Here is a 25,953-nt window from a genome sequence, read left to right as displayed (position 1 = left end):
TATACCTGTCCATACTATACCTGTCTATACTATACCTCATTATACGATACCTTACTATATTATACCAAACCTTACTATATTATATCTTAATATACCTTACCTTACTATACCTTGCTACATTATACCTTACTATATTATACCAAACCTTACTATATTATACTATATCTTAATATACCTTACTATATTATACCTTACTATACCTTGCTACATTATACCTTACTATATTATACTACACTAGACCTTACTGCACTAGACCTGTCTATAATATACTTGTCTATACCTCATTATACTATACCTTATTAAACTATACCATATTATACTATACCTTACTAAACTATACCTTAATATACTATACCTGTCCATACTATACCTGTCTATACTATACCTGTCTATACTATACCTGTCTATACTATACCTTACCTTACTATACCTTGCTACATTATACCTTACTATATTATACCAAACCTTACTATTTTATACTATATCTTAATATACCTTAATATATTATACCTTACTATACCTTGCTACATTATACCTTACTATATTATACTATACCTTACTACACTAGACCTGTCTATAATATACCTGTCTATACTATACCTTAGTATACCTCATTATACTATACCTTATTAAACTATAACTTATTATACTATACCTTACTATATTATACTAAACCTTACTATATTATACTAAACCTTACTATATTATACTAAACCTTACAATACTTCACCATACCTGTCTATACCATGCTACATCTTACTATACTACACCTTGCTATACTAAACCTAACCATACTATACCTTATATCTTACTATACCTTACTGCACCATACCTGTCTACACCTTTCTATATTATACCTTACAATACTATACATGTCTATACTATACCTTTCTATAATATACCTGTATAGACTATACCATACTATACCTTACTGTACTATACCTTACTATACTATAACTGTCTATACTATACCTGTCTACACTATACCTCATTATACTAAACCTTACTATATTTTACTATACCATAATATACTATATGTTAATATACTATACATGTCTATATTATACCTCACTATACCTGTCTATACCTTACCATATTATACTAAACCTTACTATATTAGACTATGTCTTAATATACATTATGTTAATATACTATACCGGTCTATACTAAACCTTACTATATTGTACTATACCTTACAATACCTATACCTTACTAACCTATAACTTACTGTACCTTACTATATCTGTCCATACTATACCTTACATTACTACACTATACCCTACTAACCTATAACTTACTGTACTATACCTTACCTTACTATACTATACCTTAATATACTATACCTGTCTATACTATACCTTACTATAATACACCTTACTCTACCTTACTATACCTTGCTATACTGTACCTTACTATACCTGCCTATACTATACCTTACTATACTATACCTAACTATAACTTAGTATATTATACTAAACCTTACTATATTAAACTATATCTTAATATACATGTCTATACTATACCTTAATATACCTCATTATACTATACCTTACAATATTATACTAAATGACGGCCTACCCTGGCCAAACCCGGACGACGCTGGGCCAATTGTGCACCGCCCTATGGGACTCCCAATCACAGCCGAATGTGATACAGCCTGGATTCGAACCAGGGACTGTAGTGGCACCTCTTGCACTGAGATACAGTGCCTTAGACGAGCAGCGGTCAATTGACTGATAAAACATCTATTAGGCCCTAATCTATGGATTTTACATGACTGGGAATACAGATATGCATATGTTGGTCACAGATATCTTTAAAAAAATTAGGGGTGTGGGATCAGAAAACCAGTCAGTATTGTGGCCTGTGGAATGTTTTCCCACTCTCCTTCAATGGCTGTGCGAAGTTGCTCGATATTGGTGGGAACTGGAACACGGTGTCATACACGTCGATCCAAAGCATCCAAAACATGCTCAATGGGTCACATGTCTGGTAAGTACGCAGTCCATGGAAGAACTGGAACAATTTCAGCTTTCATGAATTGTGTACAGATCCTTGTGACATGGGCCGTGCATTATCATGCTGCAACATGAGGTGACATCAGCAAACTGCTCGCCCATACGATGCCATTCAAGCTGTCTGCCATCTGCCCAGTACAGTTTAAACAATAGTTTACTATACTACAACTTCCTATACTACATCTTACTATATGACATAACGTCTTACTATATGACACTACGTCTTACTATACTATATCTTACTATAATATAATGTCTGGTGAGTATGCAGTCCATGGAAGAACTGGGACATTCTCATCTTCTAGGAACTGTGTACAGATCCTTGGGGCCGTGCATTATCATGCTGAAACTTGAGGTGATGACGGCAGATGAATAGCACGACAATGGGCCTCAGGATCTCATCCCGGTATCTCTGTGTATTCAAATCGCCATTGATAAAATGCAATTGTGTTCGTTGTCCGTAGCTTATGCCTGCCCATACCATAACCCCACCGCCACCATGTGGCACTCTGTTCACAACGTTGACATCAGCAAACTGCTCGCCCACACGACGCCATACAAGCTGTCTGCCATCTGCCCGGTACAGATGAAAGCGGGATTCATCTATGAAGAGCACACTTCTCCATGTGCCAGTGGCCATCGAAGTCAGTTATGACGCCGAACTGTAGTCAGATTAAGAACCTGGGCTGGTGTGGTTACACATGGTCTGCGTTTGTGAAGCCGGTTGGACGTACTACCAAATTCTCTAAAACACTGTTGGAGGCGGCTTATGGTTGAGAAATTAACATTAAATTCTCTGGCAACAACTCGTGAACATTCCTGCAGACAGCATGCCAATTGCACGCTCCCACAAAACTTGGCATTGTGTAGCACCTGTGGCATTGTGACAAAACTGCATGTTTTAGAGTGGTCTTTTATTGCCCCCAGCACAAGGTGCATCTGTGTAATCATGCTGTTTAATCAGCTTCTTGATAGGCCACACCTGTCAGGTGGATGGATTATCTTGGCTAAGGATAAATGCTCACTAACAGGGATGTAAACAAATAAGCTTTTTGTGAGAACATTTCGGCGATATTTTAATTCAGCTCATGAAACATGGGACGAACACTTTACATGTGTTTACATACCTTACTATATTTTATTATACCATATCTTACTATAATATATCTTACTAAACTATATACACTACCTTTCAAAAGTTTGGGGTCACTTAGAAAATTCCTTCTATACCTGCTTCTATAAACCAATGAGGAGATGGGAGAGCCAGGACTTGCAGCGCGATCTGCGTCAGAAAAAGGAATGACTTCTATTTTAGCCCTTGGCAACGCAGACGCTCGTTGACGCGCGCGAGCAGTGTGGGTGCAATAATTGAATAATATAGATTCCTACATTTATTTTGCAACACTCGCGCACACGACGCGAGCGGTGTAGTCAGGGTATAAGGCTTAAGAGGGTGTGAACTATGGTGAATGGGTGTAGACAAAGGAGAGCTCTCCAGTAGGTGTACCAAAATATTCGAGGGGCATTTTCTCAAAAGTGGGGTTACAAGTTTATCAACTTTCAAAGCAGAATTACTTTCCCATTGCTCTTCAACTGCAGTGTATGATATACCACTTTCTAGCTCTGAGTCTCTACTTTTATCCAATGTAAAAACCACAATATCAAATGCTGCTACATAGGATGAACGTCAATATGATCATCATAACACTTCCTGTGTATAGTTCTATATCGTCGCTCAATTCTTTATTGAACATTATTACATAACGAATTAACTGAGTAGAATGGACACAGCAGTCTACTTTAGCATTTCTGTATTGGTCTCATTATTTACAATGGAATATACAGTACCTTCAGAAAGTATTCACACCCCTTGACTTTTTCCACATTTTGTTGTGTTACAGGCTGAATTTAAAATGATTAAATGGAAAGTTTGTGTCACTGGCCTACACACAATACCCCATAACGTCAAAGTGGAATTATATTTTTAGAATTGTTTACCTTTTAATTAAAATGTCTTGAGTCAATAAGTATTCAACCCCTTTGTAATGGCAAGCTTTAAAAAAAATGATTTGCTTAACAAATCACGTAAATTGTATAGACTAACTCTGTGTGCAATAATAGTGTTTAACATGATTTTAGAATGACTATCTCATCTCTGTACCCCACACATACAATTATCTGTAAGGTCCCTCAGTTGAGCCTTGAAATTCAAACACAGATTCAACCACAAAGACCAGGGAGGTTTTCCAATGCCTCGCATGGAAGGGTACCTATGGTAGATGGGAAATTAAAAAAAGCAGACATTGAATATCCCTTTGAGCATGGTGAAGTTATTAATTACACTTTGGATGGTGTATCAAAACACCCAGTCACTACAAAGATACAGGCATCCTTCCTAACTCATTTACCAGAGAGGAAGGAAACGGCTCAGGGATTTCACCATGAGGCCAATTGTGATTTTAAAACAGTTACAGAGTTTAATGGCTGTAATAGAAAACTGAGGATGGATCAACAACATTGTAGTTACTCCACAATACTAACCTAAATGACAGAGTGAAAAGAAGAAAGCCTGTACAGAATAAAAAATATTCCAAAACATATAGCCTGTTTGCAATAAGGCACTAAAGTAAAACTGCTAAAAGAGTGTCAAAGAAATTCACTTTATGTCCTGAATACAAAGCATCACTGAGTACCACTTTTCACATCTTCAAGCATGGTGGTGGCTCCATCATGTGATGGATATGCTTGTCAACGGCAAGGGCTGGGGAGTTTTTGGGATAAAAATAAACAGAATAGATCTAAGCACAAGCAAAATCCTACAGGAAAACCTGGCTCAGTCTGCTTTCCAACAGACACAGGAGTTTCTTACCAAGACATGGAATTTTCCTGAGTGGCCTAGTTACAGTTTTGACTGAAATCGTCTTGGAAATCTATGGCAAGACTTGCAAACGGCTGTCTAGCAATGATCAACAACCAACTTGACAGAGCTTGAAACATTTTTAAAAGAATAATGTGCAAATCCAGGTGTGCAAAGCTCTTAGAGACTTACCCAGAAAGACTCACAGCTGTAATCGCTGCCAAAGGTGATTCTAACATGTATTGACTCAGGGGTGTGAGATATTTCTTCATTTCATTTTCAATATATTTATTTAGTTATTTATTTATTTTAACATGTTTTCACTTTGTCATTATGGGGTATTGTTTGTAGATGGGTGAGAAAGGCTGTAACATAACAAAATGTGGAATAAGTCAGTGGGTATGAATACTTTCTGAAGGCACTGGAGACTATTCACATACAGTCAAGTTAAATGATATGGTTTTCAGTAACTGCATTTTTAGGTGAGTTGATTGTATTGAACTGCAAGCTATTGTCCCTCAAAACACAATTGTGAAAATCATACCATACTTCCAAATTCTGATCAACCTCTTTACACAAAGCACTGGGCGACTTAAACCGCAGCAAAACCAAACCATAAACAATCTTGTATTAACCCAGTGTTCTCCCCAAAGAATGTAAAGATGTGCTGGGCCACCTTGTGGACTGGCTACGCAACCACGAAAAAATGTTAAATAAAAAAAGGAATAATAATTTTTTACTTTGTTTGTATTTATATAGGGTCATTTTTTGCTCTAGATTGCAGGAAATTGCATTTACCATGTTAAACAAAAGCTCAAATCTCTGAGTTCTCCGGGCCTCATCACTATACTGGGGAGAACTCTGTAACCACAACTGACAGCCTATGTGAACTGTGGAATGGTGTATTGAAGGCACTGCTTGAATGGTACAGCGAAGAATCATGTCATTGTATTTAATATTTTCTGATTTAAAAAGCCCAGTGCGGTCAAAAAACAGATTTTCCTGTGTTTTATATGAATTTCCACGCTATAAGACTAGAACAATACTGTGAAATGGTGAAAATGATGATACTGCCTTTATAGCGTAAGATCTACTTGGAAAGACTAGCCTGATAACAACCTGACGACAAACAGTCCTAGCCTGATAATGACCTGACTATGGTCCTAGCCTGATAATGACCTGACTATGGTCCTAGCCTGATAATGACCTGACTATGGTCCTAGCCTGATAATGACCTGACTATGGTCCCAGCCTGATAATGACCTGACTATGGTCCTAGCCTGATAATGACCTGACTATGGTCCCAGCCTGATAATGACCTGACTATGGTCCCAGCCTGATAATGACCTGACTATGGTCCTAGCCTGATAATGACCTGACTATGGTCCTAGCCTGATAATGACCTGACTATGGTCCTAGCCTGATAATGACCTGACTATGGTCCTAGCCTGATAACGACCTGACTATGGTCCTAGCCTGATAATGACCTGACTATGGTCCTAGCCTGATAATGACCTGACTATGGTCCTAGCCTGATAATGACCTGACTATGGTCCTAGCCTGATAATGACCTGACTATGGTCCCAGCCTGATAATGACCTGACTATGGTCCTAGCCTGATAATGACCTGACTATGGTCCCAGCCTGATAATGACCTGACTATGGTCCCAGCCTGATAATGACCTGACTATGGTCCTAGCCTGATAATGACCTGACTATGGTCCTAGCCTGATAATGACCTGACTATGGTCCTAGCCTGATAATGACCTGACTATGGTCCTAGCCTGATAATGACCTGACTATGGTCCCAGCCTGATAACGACCTGACTATGGTCCTAGCCTGATAACGACCTGACTATGGTCCTAGCCTGATAATGACCTGACTATGGTCCTAGCCTGATAATGACCTGACTATGGTCCTAGCCTGATAATGACCTGACTATGGTCCTAGCCTGATAATGACCTGACTATGGTCCTAGCCTGATAATGACCTGACTATGGTCCCAGCCTGATAATGACCTGACTATGGTCCTAGCCTGATAATGACCTGACTATGGTCCTAGCCTGATAACGACCTGACTATGGTCCTAGCCTGATAATGACCTGACTATGGTCCTAGCCTGATAATGACCTGACTATGGTCCTAGCCTGATAATGACCTGACTATGGTCCCAGCCTGATAATGACCTGACTATGGTCCTAGCCTGATAATGACCTGACTATGGTCCCAGCCTGATAATGACCTGACTATGGTCCTAGCCTGATAATGACCTGACTATGGTCCTAGCCTGATAATGACCTGACTATGGTCCTAGCCTGATAATGACCTGACTATGGTCCTAGCCTGATAATGACCTGACTATGGTCCTAGCCTGATAATGACCTGACTATGGTCCCAGCCTGATAATGACCTGACTATGGTCCTAGCCTGATAATGACCTGACTATGGTCCTAGCCTGATAATGACCTGACTATGGTCCTAGCCTGATAATGACCTGACTATGGTCCTAGCCTGATAATGACCTGACTATGGTCCCAGCCTGATAATGACCTGACTATGGTCCCAGCCTGATAATGACCTGACTATGGTCCTAGCCTGATAATGACCTGACTATGGTCCTAGCCTGATAACGACCTGACTATGGTCCTAGCCTGATAATGACCTGACTATGGTCCTAGCCTGATAATGACCTGACTATGGTCCTAGCCTGATAATGACCTGACTATGGTCCCAGCCTGATAATGACCTGACTATGGTCCTAGCCTGATAATGACCTGACTATGGTCCCAGCCTGATAATGACCTGACTATGGTCCTAGCCTGATAATGACCTGACTATGGTCCTAGCCTGATAATGACCTGACTATGGTCCTAGCCTGATAATGACCTGACTATGGTCCTAGCCTGATAATGACCTGACTATGGTCCTAGCCTGATAATGACCTGACTATGGTCCCAGCCTGATAATGACCTGACTATGGTCCTAGCCTGATAATGACCTGACTATGGTCCTAGCCTGATAATGACCTGACTATGGTCCTAGCCTGATAATGACCTGACTATGGTCCTAGCCTGATAATGACCTGACTATGGTCCCAGCCTGATAATGACCTGACTATGGTCCTAGCCTGATAATGACCTGACTATGGTCCTAGCCTGATAATGACCTGACTATGGTCCTAGCCTGATAATGACCTGACTATGGTCCCAGCCTGATAATGACCTGACTATGGTCCCAGCCTGATAATGACCTGACTATGGTCCTAGCCTGATAACGACCTGACTATGGTCCCAGCCTGATAATGACCTGACTATGGTCCTAGCCTGATAATGACCTGACTATGGTCCTAGCCTGATAATGACCTGACTATGGTCCTAGCCTGATAATGACCTGACTATGGTCCTAGCCTGATAACGACCTGACTATGGTCCTAGCCTGATAATGACCTGACTATGGTCCTAGCCTGATAATGACCTGACTATGGTCCCAGCCTGATAATGACCTGACTATGGTCCTAGCCTGATAATGACCTGACTATGGTCCTAGCCTGATAATGACCTGACTATGGTCCCAGCCTGATAACGACCTGACTATGGTCCTAGCCTGATAATGACCTGACTATGGTCCTAGCCTGATAATGACCTGACTATGGTCCTAGCCTGATAACGACCTGACTATGGTCCTAGCCTGATAATGACCTGACTATGGTCCTAGCCTGATAATGACCTGGCTATGGTCCCAGCCTGATAATGACCTGACTATGGTCCTAGCCTGATAATGACCTGACTATGGTCCTAGCCTGATAATGACCTGACTATGGTCCCAGCCTGATAACGACCTGACTATGGTCCTAGCCTGATAATGACCTGACTATGGTCCCAGCCTGATAATGACCTGACTATGGTCCTAGCCTGATAATGACCTGACTATGGTCCTAGCCTGATAATGACCTGACTATGGTCCTAGCCTGATAATGACCTGACTATGGTCCTAGCCTGATAATGACCTGACTATGGTCCTAGCCTGATAATGACCTGACTATGGTCCTAGCCTGATAACGACCTGACTATGGTCCTAGCCTGATAATGACCTGACTATGGTCCTAGCCTGATAATGACCTGACTATGGTCCTAGCCTGATAATGACCTGACTATGGTCCTAGCCTGATAATGACCTGACTATGGTCCTAGCCTGATAACGACCTGACTATGGTCCTAGCCTGATAATGACCTGACTATGGTCCTAGCCTGATAATGACCTGACTATGGTCCTAGCCTGATAATGACCTGACTATGGTCCTAGCCTGATAACGACCTGACTATGGTCCTAGCCTGATAATGACCTGACTATGGTCCTAGCCTGATAACGACCTGACTATGGTCCCAGCCTGATAACGACCTGACTATGGTCCCAGCCTGATAATGACCTGACTATGGTCCTAGCCTGATAACGACCTGACTATGGTCCCAGCCTGATAACGACCTGACTATGGTCCCAGCCTGATAACGACCTGACTATGGTCCCAGCCTGATAACGACCTGACTATGGTCCCAGCCTGATAACGACCTGACTATGGTCCCAGCCTGATAACGACCTGACTATGGTCCCAGCCTGATAACGACCTGATGACCTACGGTCCTAGCCTGATAACCTGAAAGACTATGGTCCAAGCCTGATAACAACCTGGAAGACTACGGTCCCAGCCTGAAAGACTACAGTCCTAGGCTGATAACAGCCTGAAAGACTAGGGACCTAGCCTGATAACAGCCTGAAAGACTAGGGACCTAGCCTGATAACAGCCTGAAAGACTAGGGACCTAGCCTGATAACAGCCTGAAAGACTACAGTCCTAGCCTGATAACAGCCTGAAAGACTACGGTCCTAGTCTGATAATGACCTGAAAGACTACAGTCCTAGGCTGATAACAGCCTGAAAGACTACAGTCCTAGCCTGATAACAGCCTGAAAGACTACAGTCCTAGCCTGAAAACAGCCTGAAAGACTACGGTCCTAGCCAGAAAACAGCCTGTCTATGGTCCTATCCTGATAAACCTGAAAGATTACAATTCTAGCCTGATAACAACCTGAAAGACTATGGTCCTAGCCTGATACCAGCCTGTCTATGGTCCTAGCCTGATAAACCTGAAAGATTACGATTCTAGCCTGATAACAACCTGAAAGACTACGGTCCTAGCCTGATAACAGCCTGAAAGACTACGGTCCTAGCCTGATAACAGCCTGAAAGACTATGGTCCTAGCCTGATAACAACCTGAAAGACTACGGTCCTAGCCTGATAACAGCCTGAAAGACTACGGTCCTAGCCTGATAACAGCCTGAAAGACTACAGTCCTAGGCTGATAACAGCCTGAAAGACTACAGTCCTAGCCTGATAACAGCCTGAAAGACTACAGTCCTAGCCTGATAACAGCCTGAAAGACTACGGTTCTAGCCTGATAACAGCCTGAAAGACTACGGTCCTAGCCTGATAACAGATTGGAAGACTACGGCCCTAGCCTGATAACAGCCTGGAAGACTACGGTCCTAGCCTGATAACAGCCTGAAAGACTACGGTCCTAGCCTGATAACAGATTGGAAGACTACGGCCCTAGCCTGATAACAGCCTGGAAGACTACGGTCCTAGCCTGATAACAGCCTGAAAGACTACGGTCCTAGCCTGATAACAGCCTGGAAGACTACGGTCCTAGCCTGAAAGACTACGGTCCTGGCCTGATAACAACCCAAACGACTATGGACCTAGCCTGATAACAACCTGAAAGACTACGGTCCTAGCCTGATAACAACCTCAAAGACCAAGGTTCGAGCCTGATAACAGCCTGAAAGACTATGGTCCTAGCCTGATAACAACCTGAAAGACTACGGTCCTAGCCTGATAACAACCTGAAAGACTAGGGTCCTAGCCTGATAGAATACAGTCCTATCCTGATAACAGCCTGAAAGACTACTGTCCCAGCCTGATAACGACCTGACTATGGTCCTAGCCTGATAACAACCTGAAAGACCACGGTCCTAGCCTGAAAACAACCTGAAAGTCTACTGTCCTGGCCTGATAACAACCTGAAAGACTACGGTCCTAGCCTGATAACAACCTGAAAGACTACGGCCCTAGCCTGATAACAACCTCGAAGACTATGGTCCTATTCTGATAACAGCCGGAAAGACTACGGTCCTAGCCTGAAAGACTATGGTCCTAGACTGATAACAACCTGAAAAACTACGGTCCTAGTCTGATAACGGTCTGAAAGACTACAGTCCTAGCCTGATAACCTCAAAGATAACGGTCCTAGCCTGATAACAGCCTGAAAGACTATGGTCCTAGTCTGATTAAAAACCTGAAAGACTACTGTCCTAGCCTGATAACAGCCTGAAAGACTACGGTCCTAGCCTGATAACAGCCTGAAAGACTACGGTCCTAGCCTGATAACAACCTGAAAGACTACGGTCCTAGTCTGATAACAGCCTGAAAGACTACGGTCCTAGTCTGATAACAGCCTGAAAGACTACTGTCCTAGCCTGATAACAACCTGACTACGGTCCTAGCCTGATAACAACCTGACTACGGTCCTAGCCTGATAACAACCTCGAAGACTATGGTCCTAGACTGATAACAACCTGAAAAACTACGGTCCTAGTCTGATAACAGCCTGAAAGACTACTGTCCTAGTCTGATAACAGCCGGAAAGACTACAGTCCTAGCCTGATAACAGCCTGAAAGACTATGGTCCTAGTCTGATAACAGCCGGAAAGACTACAGTCCTAGCCTGATAACAGCCTGAAAGACTATGGTCCTAGCCTGATAACAACCTGAAAGACTACAGTCCTAGCCTGATAACAGCCTGAAAGACTATGGTCCTAGCCTGATAACAACCTGAAAGACTACAGTCCTAGCCTGATAACAGCCTGAAAGACTATGGTCCTAGCCTGATAACAACCTGAAAGACTACAGTCCTAGTCTGATAACAACCTGAAAGACTAGGGTCCTAGCCTGATAGAATACAGTCCTATCCTGATAACAGCCTGAAAGACTACTGTCCCAGCCTGATAACGACCTGACTATGGTCCTAGCCTGATAACAACCTGAAAGACTACGGGCTAAGCCTGATAACGACCTGATGACCTACGGTGCTAGCCTGATAACAACCTGAAAGACTATGGCCCTAGCCTGATAACAACCTGAAAGACTATGGTCCTATTCTGATAACAGCCGGAAAGACTACGGTCCTAGCCTGAAAGACTATGGTCCTAGACTGATAACAACCTGAAAAACTACGGTCCTAGTCTGATAACGGTCTGAAAGACTATGGTCCCAGCCTGATAACGACTTGACTACAGTCCTAGCCTGATAACCTCAAAGATAACGGTCCTAGCCTGATAACAGCCTGAAAGACTATGGTCCTAGTCTGATAAAAACCTGAAAGACTACTGTCCTAGCCTGATAACAGCCTGAAAGACTACGGTCCTAGCCTGATAACAGCCTGAAAGACTATGGTCCTAGCCTGATAACAGCCTGAAAGACTACGGTCCTAGCCTGAAAGACTAAGGTCCTAGCCTGATAACAACCTGAAAGACTACGGTCTAAGCCTGATAACAACCTGACTACGGTCCTAGCCTGATAACAGCCTGAAAGACTACGGTCCTAGCCTGATAACAACCTCGAAGACTATGGTCCTATTCTGATAACAGCCGGAAAGACTACGGTCCTAGCCTGAAAGACTATGGTCCTAGACTGATAACAACCTGAAAAACTACGGTCCTAGTCTGATAACGGTCTGAAAGACTATGGTCCCAGCCTGATAACGACTTGACTACAGTCCTAGCCTGATAACCTCAAAGATAACGGTCCTAGCCTGATAACAGCCTGAAAGACTATGGTCCTAGTCTGATAAAAACCTGAAAGACTACTGTCCTAGCCTGATAACAGCCTGAAAGACTACGGTCCTAGCCTGATAACAGCCTGAAAGACTATGGTCCTAGCCTGATAACAGCCTGAAAGACTACGGTCCTAGCCTGAAAGACTAAGGTCCTAGCCTGATAACAACCTGAAAGACTACGGTCCTAGCCGGATAACAACCTGACTACGGTCCTAGCCTGATAACAACCTCGAAGACTATGGTCCTATTCTGATAACAGCCGGAAAGACTACGGTCCTAGCCTGAAAGACTATGGTCCTAGACTGATAACAACCTGAAAAACTACGGTCCTAGTCTGATAACGGTCTGAAAGACTATGGTCCCAGCCTGCTAACGACTTGACTACAGTCCTAGCCTGATAACAACCTCAAAGATAACGGTCCTAGCCTGATAACAGCCTGAAAGACTACGGTCCTAGCCTGATAACAACCTGAAAGACTACTGTCCTAGCCTGATAACAGCCTGAAAGACTACGGTCCTAGCCTGAAAGACTAAGGTCCTAGCCTGATAACAACCTGAAAGACTACGGTCCTAGCCTGATAACAACCTGACTACGGTCCTAGCCTGAAAGACTATGGTCCTAGACTGATAACAACCTGAAAAACTACGGTCCTAGTCTGATAACAGCCGGAAAGACTACAGTCCTAGCCTGATAACAGCCTGAAAGACTATGGTCCTAGTCTGATAACAGCCGGAAAGACTACAGTCCTAGCCTGATAACAGCCTGAAAGACTATGGTCCTAGCCTGATAACAACCTGAAAGACTACAGTCCTAGTCTGATAACAACCTGAAAGACTACGGTCCTAGCCTGATAACAGCCTGGAAGACTACGGTCCTAGCCTGATAACAGCCTGAAAGACTACGGTCCTAGCCTGATAACAGATTGGAAGACTACGGCCCTAGCCTGATAACAGCCTGGAAGACTACGGTCCTAGCCTGATAACAGCCTGAAAGACTACGGTCCTAGCCTGATAACAGCCTGGAAGACTACGGTCCTAGCCTGAAAGACTACGGTCCTGGCCTGATAACAACCCAAACGACTATGGACCTAGCCTGATAACAACCTGAAAGACTACGGTCCTAGCCTGATAACAACCTCAAAGACCAAGGTTCGAGCCTGATAACAGCCTGAAAGACTATGGTCCTAGCCTGATAACAACCTGAAAGACTACAGTCCTAGTCTGATAACAACCTGAAAGACTAGGGTCCTAGCCTGATAGAATACAGTCCTATCCTGATAACAGCCTGAAAGACTACTGTCCCAGCCTGATAACGACCTGACTATGGTCCTAGCCTGATAACAACCTGAAAGACTACGGGCTAAGCCTGATAACGACCTGATGACCTACGGTGCTAGCCTGATAACAACCTGAAAGACCACGGTCCTAGCCTGATGATAACCTGAAAGTCTACTGTCCTGGCCTGATAACAGCCTGAAAGACTACGGTCCTAGCCTGATAACAACCTCGAAGACTACGGTCTAAGCCTGATAACAACCTCGAAGACTATGGTCCTATTCTGATAACAGCCGGAAAGACTACGGTCCTAGCCTGAAAGACTATGGTCCTAGACTGATAACAACCTGAAAAACTACGGTCCTAGTCTGATAACGGTCTGAAAGACTATGGTCCCAGCCTGATAACGACTTGACTACAGTCCTAGCCTGATAACCTCAAAGATAACGGTCCTAGCCTGATAACAGCCTGAAAGACTATGGTCCTAGTCTGATAAAAACCTGAAAGACTACTGTCCTAGCCTGATAACAGCCTGAAAGACTACGGTCCTAGCCTGATAACAACCTGAAAGACTACGTCCTAGCCTGATAACAACCTGAAAGACTACGGTCCTAGCCTGATAACAGCCTGAAAGACAACAGTCCTAGCCTGATAACAGCCTCGAAGACTATGGTCCTAGTCTGATAACAACCTGACTACGGTCCTAGCCTGATAACAACCTCGAAGACTATGGTCCTAGCTTGATAACAACCTCAAAGATAACGGTCCTAGCCTGATAACAACCTGAAAGACTACGGTCCTAGCCTGATAACAACCTGAAAGACTACGGTCCTAGCCTGATAACAGCCTGAAAGACTACAGTCCTAGCCTGATAACAGCCTGAAAGACTACAGTCCTAGCCTGATAACAGCCTGAAAGACTATGGTCCTATCCTGATAATAACCTGAAACACTACGGTCCTAGCCTGATAGAATACAGTCCTAGCCTGATAACAGCCTGAAAGACTACGGTCCTAGGCTGATAACAACCTGAAAGACTAGGGACCTAGCCTGATAACAGCCTGAAAGACTACGGTCTAAGCCTGATAACAACCTGAAAGACTACGGCCCTAGCCTGATAACAACCTCGAAGACTATGGTCCTATTCTGATAACAGCCGGAAAGACTACGGTCCTAGCCTGAAAGACTATGGTCCTAGACTGATAACAACCTGAAAAACTACGGTCCTAGTCTGATAACGGTCTGAAAGACTATGGTCCCAGCCTGCTAACGACTTGACTACAGTCCTAGCCTGATAACAACCTCAAAGATAACGGTCCTAGCCTGATAACAGCCTGAAAGACTATGGTCCTAGTCTGATAAAAACCTGAAAGACTACTGTCCTAGCCTGATAACAGCCTGAAAGACTACGGTCCTAGCCTGATAACAACCTGAAAGACTATGGTCCTAGCCTGATAACAGCCTGAAAGACTAAGGTCCTAGCCTGATAACAACCTGAAAGACTACGGTCCTAGCCTGATAACAGCCTGTCTATGGTCCTATCCTGATAAACCTGAAAGATTACAATTCTAGCCTGATAACAACCTGAAAGACTATGGTCCTAGCCTGATAACAGCCTGAAAGACTATGGTCCTATCCTGATAATAACCTGAAACACTACGGTCCTAGCCTGATAGAATACAGTCCTAGCCTGATAACAACCTGAAAGACTATGGTCCTAGCCTGATAACAACCTGAAAGACTACGGTCCTAGCCTGATAACAACCTGAAAGACTACGGTCCTAGCCTGATAACAACCTGAAAGACTACGGCCCTAGCCTGATAACAACCTCGAAGACTATGGTCCTATTCTGATAACAGCCGGAAAGACTACGGTCCTAGTCTGATAACGGTCTGAAAGACTATGGTCCCAGCCTGATAACGACTTGACTACAGTCCTAGCCTGATAACAACCTCAAAGATAACGGTCCTAGCCTGATAACAGCCTGAAAGACTATGGTCCTAGTCTGATAAAAACCTGAAAGACTACTGTCCTAGCCTGATAACAGCCTGAAAGACAACAGTCCTAGCCTGATAACAGCCTCGAAGACTATGGTCCTAGTCTGATAACAACCTGACTACGGTCCTAGCCTGATAACAACCTCGAAGACTATGGTCCTAGCTTGATAACAACCTCAAAGATAACGGTCCTAGCCTGATAACAACCTGAAAGACTACGGTCCTAGCCTGATAACAACCTGAAAGACTACGGTCCTAGCCTGATAACAACCTGAAAGACTACGGTCCTAGCTTGATAACAACCTCAAAGATAACGGTCCTAGCCTGATAACAACCTGAAAGACTACTGTCCTAGCCTGATAACAGCCTGAAAGACTACAGTCCTAGCCTGATAACAGCCTGAAAGACTACTGTCCTAGCCTGATAACAGCCTGAAAGACTACTGTCCTAGCCTGATAACAGCCTGAAAGACTACGGTCCTAGTCTGATAACAACCTGAAAGACTACGGTCTAAGCCTGATAATGACCTGATGACCTACGGTCTAAGCCTGATAACAACCTCAATGACTATGGTCCTAGCTTGATAACAACCTCAAAGATAACGGTCCTAGCCTGATAACAACCTGAAAGACTATGGTCCTAGCCTGATAACAACCTGAAAGACTACTGTCCTAGCCTGATAACAACCTGATAGACTACTGTCCTAGTCTGATAACAGATTGGAAGACTACGGTCCTAGTCTGATAACAACCTGACTACGGTCCTAGCCTGATAACAACCTCGAAGACTACGGTCCTAGCTTGATAACAACCTCAAAGATAACGGTCCTAGCCTGATAACAACCTCAAAGATAACGGTCCTAGTCTGATAACGACCTGAAAGACTACGGTCCTAGCCTGATAACAACTTCAAAGACTTTGGTCCTAGCCTGATAACAACTTCAAAGACTTTGGTCCTAGCCTGATAACGACCTCAATACGGCCCTAGCCTGATAACAACCTCAAAGATAACGGTCCTAGCCTGATAACAACCTCAAAGATAACGGTCCTAGCCTGATAACAGATTGGAAGACTATGGTCCTAGTCTGATAACAACTTCAAAGACTTTGGTCCTAGCCTGATAACGACCTCAATACGGTCCTAGCCTGATAACAACTTCAAAGACTTTGGTCCTAGCCTGATAACGACCTCAATACGGTCCTAGCCTGACAACAACCTGAAAGACTACGGTCCTAGTCTGATAACAGATTGGAAGACTACGGTCCTAGCCTGATAACAGCCTGAAAGACTACGGTCCTAGCCTGATAACAACCTGAAAGACTACGGCCCTAGTCTGATAACGACCTGAAAGACTACGGTCCTAGCCTGATAACAACTTCAAAGACTTTGGTCCTAGCCTGATAACGACCTCAATACGGTCCTAGCCTGACAACAACCCGACTACGGTCTAAGCCTGATAACAACCTGAAAGACTACGGTCTAAGCCTGATAACAGCCTGAAAGACTACGGTCTAAGCCTGATAACAACCTGAAAGACTACGGTCTAAGCCTGATAACAGCCTGAAAAACCACGGTCTAAGCCTGTGCACCAGCCTAGGGTGAAAAACTGGGTCAAATGAACATGGCACTGGCCATATTCCACAGGAACACCAGAGTAGCTCTGATACAATGCGTCAAGCCCGCTGGAGAGGGACAGAACGCGCAATCGAGAGGGATTGAGAGCCGTTGTTGCTTCGCCAGGCATCTCTACCTGTCAATACATGACCTAACAGATTGATAGTCAGTATTCAGTGTTCATAAAAGTATGCCTTATTTACTTTGAAGAACTACTAAAATAGTGATTTTGTCAGACAGCATAGTTGGGTGCTCTATAGCCAGCTACTAGCCCATTAGGATGACTAGTTGGAGAGCACAGAGATAGATGGCTGGCTGCTACTGCCTGATCAGAGATGAGATGATGACTTGGAATTAAATAAAAAGAAAGTCATTCAATATATAAAAAGTAATATACACAACAAATGAAATATTTTCTTTAAAGTAATGTGAATAAATGATGGTTAGCAATTGATAAGCAATAGACCTAACAGACACACAGCTAGCATCATGGGGTTTTTTATTAATTGTTTTGTGTGTTGTTTAAGTTTGGCACAATTATCGTATAATAATAGAGTAACCAACAATAATGGACAATAACCGTGAACTAAAAAAAAATGTGTCATAATTGTTTTAAAATATTTATTTTAGGAGAATGGGAGATTCAACTTTATATTCAAGAAGATAATAAAAAAAAATCAGTTTTACAAGCAGAACGGCACAGAAGCTTCATTTCCTAAAGTTATGACAATAAACGTGGCTATTTGCATGACAATTAATCATAACCCCAAATTCTATAATCGTCACAGTCCTAGTGTTGTTACAGCAGTCAATTCCATAATGTACTTATTGTAAAAAATATATATAAGAAAACCGTGACTATTTTTCTAAAAAACTAAGCCGAAACCAAACCAACCTCAAAAAACACTAAACATTTGTCAAGGTGTTGGAATGAACGACGGCTCTGCTCTTCCTCCTTTGCAGTCTGGGCCGGCAGACTGAAATACACAGCGGCCACAGATGGCTTTGGAGATAGGTGTGAAAGTCTGACTGAGGACATGGCTGAGTAGAAAGACCAGAACAAAAATGGGAATGCTAAAGGATATTGGATTATAGAATTGCAGAATATTTTGGTCTATCCTAAAAAAAATAAGGCTAACAAGTCTGTAAATTCGATGTGAGACAGAATTGGTTGATGTGTAAAGTGTTAGTGAGTAGCTTAAATACAAAAACTGTTAGATGAAATCGCATTCACTGGCATCATTTCATTAATAATAATTTGTGCATTCAGCCATAAGTACATTTTTCAACAAAACCTGTTTGGTCTTTGGACACATCATTGCATCTTGGGAATAACCTGGATACCAAGTAAACAATAGCAGGATCATTTTGATATGGCAACATTTTGCCAACAGCAGGCTGTCTTTGTTATTGCAGTAGGCCTAAGTAAACAAGGCAACAACCAAGCAATCTCTCATAATATCTCCTCAATATAAAATGGAGTGCAGAGCATCTATGAGTCATAGCCAGGCATGACTTGCTATAAACAGTCATTTACCGATGGCGAAACAGGAAAAGTATAGATTAACTCAGGGTTTTTTTCCTTCACATTAACTAGCCTAAACAAACCTTATTCTATGGTGGACCTAGGCTCTATGTTATAAAGTAGCATAGTCTAAAATAAATGAATTAGGTCTACAGTCGCCTATTCTTTGTAAGCTCTGTCTCCAGTAACCTAGTATCAAAAGGGGTTTTCCACTGGCAAAACTGTTATGAAAAAGGAATGAAAACATTTATAGCTGATCATCATTTTCCTCACACTTTTAAATGAATAGGCTATTTCCAAAAGCATGCTTCTAATTAAAAAACCTTTTCTCCATCAATTCACCGTCACATCAGGACAATGGAAAAACCCACAGAGCCATTCAGGGAGGGAATCGCAACATCATTTTCTATTGATCCGCTCTCTCTCGCTCTCTCCCCCCTCCCTTTCTCTATCTCACTCATAGACCCCTGGAAACTGCAAACATCAATCAGCCACTCCATTGAGTCTGCCCGGCCACTACGTTGAATGGACTTACTAGTTCTGCTCCACAAACCAGCGTAAATAACAAACGTGCACAATCAATACACCTGCTGCCCGAGTAACTGAAACTCCCCAGTCCCTAGCCTATTTCAGTCACATTTAGGCTAACCTAACAATATGAAACACATGCATTTTTTTCTACTAAGTTGCCTGTCTGGTTGGACTAGAAGTAGGCCTATCCCCCTGGTTCAATGTCACATTCCAGTAGCTCGAAACAGCAACAAAGAGTATGGCTCTATGACAAAAAGCTATCAAAGAAGTCTTACTGTGCCGAGAAGCATCTGGAGTTCTCCCAGCGCGGCGCTAACCCTCAGGGATGTATCTTTGCTCCAGTTATAGTGATAAGCTGCTTACCTGGTTGTCACTTTGGCTTGAGGAGCTGCTGTAGGATGGTTACAAAGGCCTGAGAGAGAGAGAGAGAGAGAGAGAGAGAGAGAGAAACACAGAGAGTTCTGATTTTCAATTGCCTAGTGTGATTCACCAGTGGGAGAGCGAGTCAGAGCAAGAGAGATTGAGAAGGAGGGGGTGAGAGTCAAAGGAGGAGAGAGACTGGGAGGGGGATGCTCAGAATTACCTCAGCATGCCCACTGACATCATCGCTCAAAGACTGGCTACAGAGGAAACTATGGTAACCGTTTCCATGCGCTGACACAGTCAAGCCCTTTTAATTGTCAGAGCAACCATGGAGCTTGAGCCACCAGAGCCATGCCTTGACTTCCTAGATATACCCTATAACAAGATCTGTGCCATAGGCATTAGGCAATAATACAGGCTAGATGGTTTTGGAAGAGTTGGAAATTATTAACGGGTTATAGCCTAGAATTGTTTTTCACATCACGTTCAAATGGGTTCTTCATAATGTCAGTGTCAACTTTTTATTTTAATTAAATGGTCAAATCCTAATATGATAGCAGATTCACGACAGAGAGAGAGAGAGAGAGAGAGAGAGAGATAGAGGGCAGCAGGGCGATTAACATTATAATGAATCCTCACGAAAGCTCAGTCTAATTTGAAATGGAGGCGTCCATTGTGGCAAATCTCTGTTGGATTTGCTATTCAATGCATTTCCTAACAGTGACACTGGTGTGGGTTGAGGAATTGTGAAGCTTTTGCAGAGAATACTGTATTGACTGTCCTGATGAATATAACGGATAAATGCACATAATGAAGATGACGCTTAATAAACATTTGTGTTCAACTGCACACGTGTTCAATGTTGGTTTTAAGGCCAACATACAATTTTATTACATTTTTTATTTAACTAGGTAAGTCAGTAGAAGCCATGGTTTCCATTAAAGGCAACATAACAAGTAGCCTATTTTACTCGATTGTCCAAAATAATCAATCAGGCAGATGGACAATAGACACTGTATATTATTCTACCACAGATAAAGATATTTAGATTTCAAATCGGCTGAGCTGTATAGAGACATCAATTCCATCCTTCATTTGATTAGCAAGAAGAATATTATTCTAAGGAGAAACTTTGTTTTGTTATTTGTCAATAATATAAACCATTATCCAAGCCACACACATTAAAAACAGGACATATCAACCTCTACAGAAAATTGGATAACGCTTTATACATAAGTTCTTATACCTGTGTAGTAACTTTGTATATTGGTAGCAAGTCGTTTTTTGACACATTTTAGTAGTAGAAGCCTAATTGCATTTTAATTGCATAGTAATGGTGTTGCGCGGTTATTGCACAAGATTAATAAAGACAGTTCTTTATCCTCGTGTAGTAATGAAAACTACAACTCCCTTTTTTTATGCAATTAGACAACAAAGCAATTACTAAAACACTATATTAATGTTCAGTCCATAGACTAAATGTTCAGTCCATAGGCTAATGTTCATGCCCCTGCTGTTTTTGTCTTAAAGCGACAATCAGCAGTAGAAACAATAAAACGGCCTCCCCAACCCTGTTTGGGTAAAAAGCTGAGGGATGGGGCTGGAGAAATTGAATCACTCTCAAATGTATAGACAGAGCTATGGATGCAAGGCTTGGCCATACATGATATCAACATTATAGTTTTAATCATGTTTAGAGGCTGTTTGTTAACATTTTCATTATTTACAAGCTTATATTTTGGGTTCTGATGGGGTATAACAGCTGAACTAAACTCACGGAGACACTTATAAATTATATTCTTCAAGAATCAATGGGTACATATCATTAATTTATAAATCCCAAAATGGATGTAGCAACTACAAAATACCCCTTTAAGTTCCAAAAGTTCAGTAAAACACAGAAGAGGGAACCAAGGCAAGTTACAAGGGCTATAAAGCTGAAGCATCTGTTAGTACGAGGTAATTGAGGTAATATGTACACTACCGTTCAAAAGTTTGGGGTCACTAAGAAATGTCCTTGTTTCCCATGAAAACATACATGAAATTAGTTGAAAAAATGAAGAGGAAATACAGTCAAGACGTTGACAAGGTTATAAATAATGATTTTTAATTGAAACAATAATTGTGTCCTTCAAACTTTGCTTTTGCCAAAGAATCCTCCATTTGCAGAAATTATAGTCTTGTAGACCTTTGGCATTTTATTTCAATTTGTTGAGGTAATCTAAAGAGATTTCACACCATGCTTCCTGAAGCACCTCCAACAAATTGGATTGGCTTGATGGGCACTTCTTACGTACCAAACGGTCAAGCTGCTCCCACAACAGCTCAATAGGGTTGAGATCCGGTTACTGTGCTGGCCACTCCATTATAGACAGAATACCAGCTGACTGCTTCTTCCCTAAATAGTTCGGAGCTGTGCTTTGGGTCATTGTCCTGTTGTAGGAGGAAATTGGCTCCAATTAAGCACCGTCCACAAGGTATGGCATGGCATTGAAAAATGGAGTGATAGCCTTCCTTCTTCAAGATCCCTTTATACCCTGTACAAATATCCCACTTTACCACCACCAAAGCACCCCAGACCATCACATTGCCTCCACCATGCTTGACAGATGGCGTCAAGCACTCCTCCAGCATCTTTTCATTTTTGTCTGCGTCTCACAAATGTTCTTCTTTGTGATCCGAACACCTCAAACTTAGATTTGTCTGTCCATAACACTTTTTTCCAACCTTCCTCTGTCCAGTGTGTGTGTTATTTTGCCCATCTTAATCTTTTATATTTGTTGGCCAGTCTGAGATACGGCTTTTTCTTTGTAACTCTGCCTAGAGGGCGGCAGGTAGCCTAGTGGTTTGAGTGTTGGGACTTGTAACCGAAAGGTTGCTAGATTGAATCCCCGAGCTGACAAGTTAGAAATCTGTCGTTCTGCTCCTGAACAAGGCAGCTAACCCACTGTTCCTAGGCTGTCATTGTAAATAAGAATTTGTTCTTAACTGACTTGCCTAGTTAAATAAAGGCTAAATAAAAAAATAGAAGGCCAGCACCCGGAGTCGCCTCTTCACTGTTGATGTTGGGACTGGTGTTTTGCGGGTGCAATTTATGAAGATGCCAGTTAATAAGGACTTGTGAGGCGTCTGTTTCTCAAACTAGACACTCTAATGTACTTGTCCTCTTGCTCAGTTGTGCACCAGGGCCTCCCACTCCTCTTTCTATTCTGGTTAGAGCCAGTTTTCACTGTTCTGTGAAGGGAGTAGTACACAGCGTTGTACCAGATCTTCAGTTTCTTCGCAATTTCTCGCATAGAATAGCCTTAATTTCTCAGAACATGAATAGATTGATGAGTTTCAGAAGAATGTTCTTTGTTTATGGCCATTTTGAGCCTGTAATCAAACCCACAAATACTGATGCTCCAGATACTCAACTAGTCTAAAGAAGGCCAGTTTTATTGCTTCTTTAATCAGGACAACAGTTTTCAGCTGTGCTAACATAATTGCAGAAGGGTTTTCTAATGATAAACTTGGATTAGCTAACACAACGTGCCATTGGAACACAGGAGTGATGGTTGCTGATAATGGGCCTCTGTACGCCTATGTAGATATTCCATAAAAAAATCAGCCGTTTCCAGCTGCAATATTCATTTACAACATTAACAATGTCTACACTGTATTTCTGATCAATTTTGTGTTATTTTAATGGACAAAAAAAATTGCTTTTCTTTTAAAAAACAAGGACATTTCTAAGCGACCCCAAACTTTTGAACGGTAGTGTACATGTAGGTAGTTATTAAAGTGACTATGCATAGATAATAACAGAGAGTAGCAGCCGCGTAAACAAGGTGTTCAGAGTCAGACAAATAAAACATGGGTACGTACATAAGCACTTTATAGTACAATAATATACTCTCGCATCCTTGTGTGAGTGTCTTCAATGCAGACCTTCTTGAGACACAGTCTAGTATTTTATTATTCAAAATGTGCAAGCAAGAAGATAACGTGCTAACTCACTCACTCACTCACACACACACACACACACACACACACACACACACACACAGACTGACTGACTGACTGACGGACCTCATCAATGCCCAACCACCAGCAACAGATGACACCCTGCTAGTCTGAAACACTAACCCAAGGCAAGGCCAATATTCAAACTAGATAGATAGATAGAGAAGCCATTGCGTATTGAACTTAATCTAGCTAACGTTAGCTAATAACAGGTTGCTAGCTAATTTACTAGAGAGTTTGTGCTAGCCAAATTACTTAACATGCAAAAACACAAGAAGTGTAGTTAGCTAGCTAGATAAGACAGATGCCTAGAATATTTACTTTACATTTTAAAATGTCACCTTGATGATGGTTGACTTCGGCTAGCTGTACCTTCAAGCCAAGTAACTTTAGCTAGCTAACGTTAGCTAGGTATCTAGCTAATCATAACGTGTAAACTTTTTCTGACAATCTTTGACGACGTGAGTGAGAACATGTCGAAACTCAACTTTTGTATCTACTTTTGTATCTATCAAAGACGTGTTTTTTCCACATCTGACACACATTCCATAGTTAAATATTAATCTGTCATTACATAGTAAACAATATTTGAAATTACATTTTACCTGTACACATCACATTCTAGTCCCCCGCTAAACAACGTTCAGTCTGTCACGTATTTCCACGACCACACCAGCAGTATGGAGTAGACCAAAGCAATCGATGTAAATAGATCGATGTGAAGTAACTGTACAATTGTATGCAAGATGATACAATCACAGCTGTGCCTCGCAATATGACCCTTGTAACGTTTTACAGCAATTTATTTCCATAATCAACTTGTCAGTTTTTTCCCCCCAGATGTCTCTTGTTTTTTTTGTTCTCCCAAAATTGATTAGTAGGCCTAGCCTATCATCAAACCAAAGTCACTGGTAACTAACTAACTGTTGCTTCTTCTGTCTGTGATTGAACAGTATATACATTTTTAAACATGATTTGAAACCTAAGTCTACTTCACAATTCCAACAGCAGAGTTTTCTAAATGATTTCAAAATGGATCAGTATAGTGGATTTCAAGTTCTGCTTCTTTCAGTAACAGGTCCCTCATATTTGACATAAACCCCACTTTCACCCGCTCTTCAAAAGCCTTGTGTGTTTTGAAGCATATCCCAGTGGATTTTCTATGAAAATGCTGTTGTCAGGATTGTCTGGGAGAGTTGTGCTCAGAGAGACCGTGTCTTAGCAATAGAAACAGTGTCCACTGAGTGACAGTAGAGGGGATAAACAGAGGACTAAAGAGACTGTGTGCGGACAAAGGTCTGCAGGATGACAGGCCTTCAGTTGGACCTTATTCACCTGTGTGCTTTCCATTTGCAAGTAGAAGTGAAATCTCATGGGATATTGTATGAAACTTGGGGGATGGGGTAGGTTTTGTATGAAACTTGGGGGGGGGTGGGGTAGGTTTTGTATGAAACTTGGGGGGTGGGGTAGGTTTTGTATGAAACTTGGGGGGGTGGGGTAGGTTTTGTATGAAACTTGGGGGGTGGGGTAGGTTTTGTATGAAACTTGAGGGGGGTGGGGTAGGTTTTGTATGAAACTTGGGGGGTGGGGTAGGTTTTGTATGAAACTTGAGGGGGGTGGGGTAGGTTTTATATGAAACTTGGGGGGTGGGGTAGGTTTTGTATGAAACTTGAGGGGGGTGGGGTAGGTTTTGTATGAAACTTGGGGGGTGGGGTAGGTTTTGTATGAAACTTGGGGGGGTGGGGTAGGTTTTGTATGAAACTTGGGGGGTGGGGTAGGTTTTGTATGAAACTTGAGGGGGGTGGGGTAGGTTTTGTATGAAACTTGGGGGGTGGGGTAGGTTTTGTATGAAACTTGAGGGGGGTGGGGTAGGTTTTATA

General features: G+C 42.3%; 1 protein-coding gene across 4 annotated transcripts in view; it reads right to left on the bottom strand.

The window, feature by feature from the left end:
* The window catches only part of pam (peptidylglycine alpha-amidating monooxygenase), a 181,857-nt gene extending 157,063 nt beyond the window's left edge, over positions 1–24,794 (bottom strand). For 2 of the 4 annotated variants that reach the window (XM_082956762.1, XM_082956769.1), the window contains exons 1-2: positions 24,679–24,759; positions 19,981–20,117 (exon numbers count right to left, since the gene is read on the bottom strand). The gene's annotated coding sequence lies outside the window, so the exon portion shown is untranslated. Of the gene's footprint in view, positions 1–19,980; positions 20,118–24,414; positions 24,439–24,678 lie in introns of those variants that run through there. The other 2 variants (XM_082956764.1, XM_014145629.3) reach the window with 2 other exon arrangements.
* Between the last annotated feature and the right edge of the window lie 1,159 nt (positions 24,795–25,953).

This window comes from Salmo salar, chromosome 01 (genome assembly GCF_965601325.2).
Source record: "Salmo salar chromosome 01, fSalSal1, whole genome shotgun sequence".
Lineage (NCBI taxonomy): Eukaryota > Metazoa > Chordata > Actinopteri > Salmoniformes > Salmonidae > Salmo > Salmo salar.
Note: the sequence above shows the minus strand (reverse complement) of the source record. Positions and strands in the feature narration are given on the sequence as shown.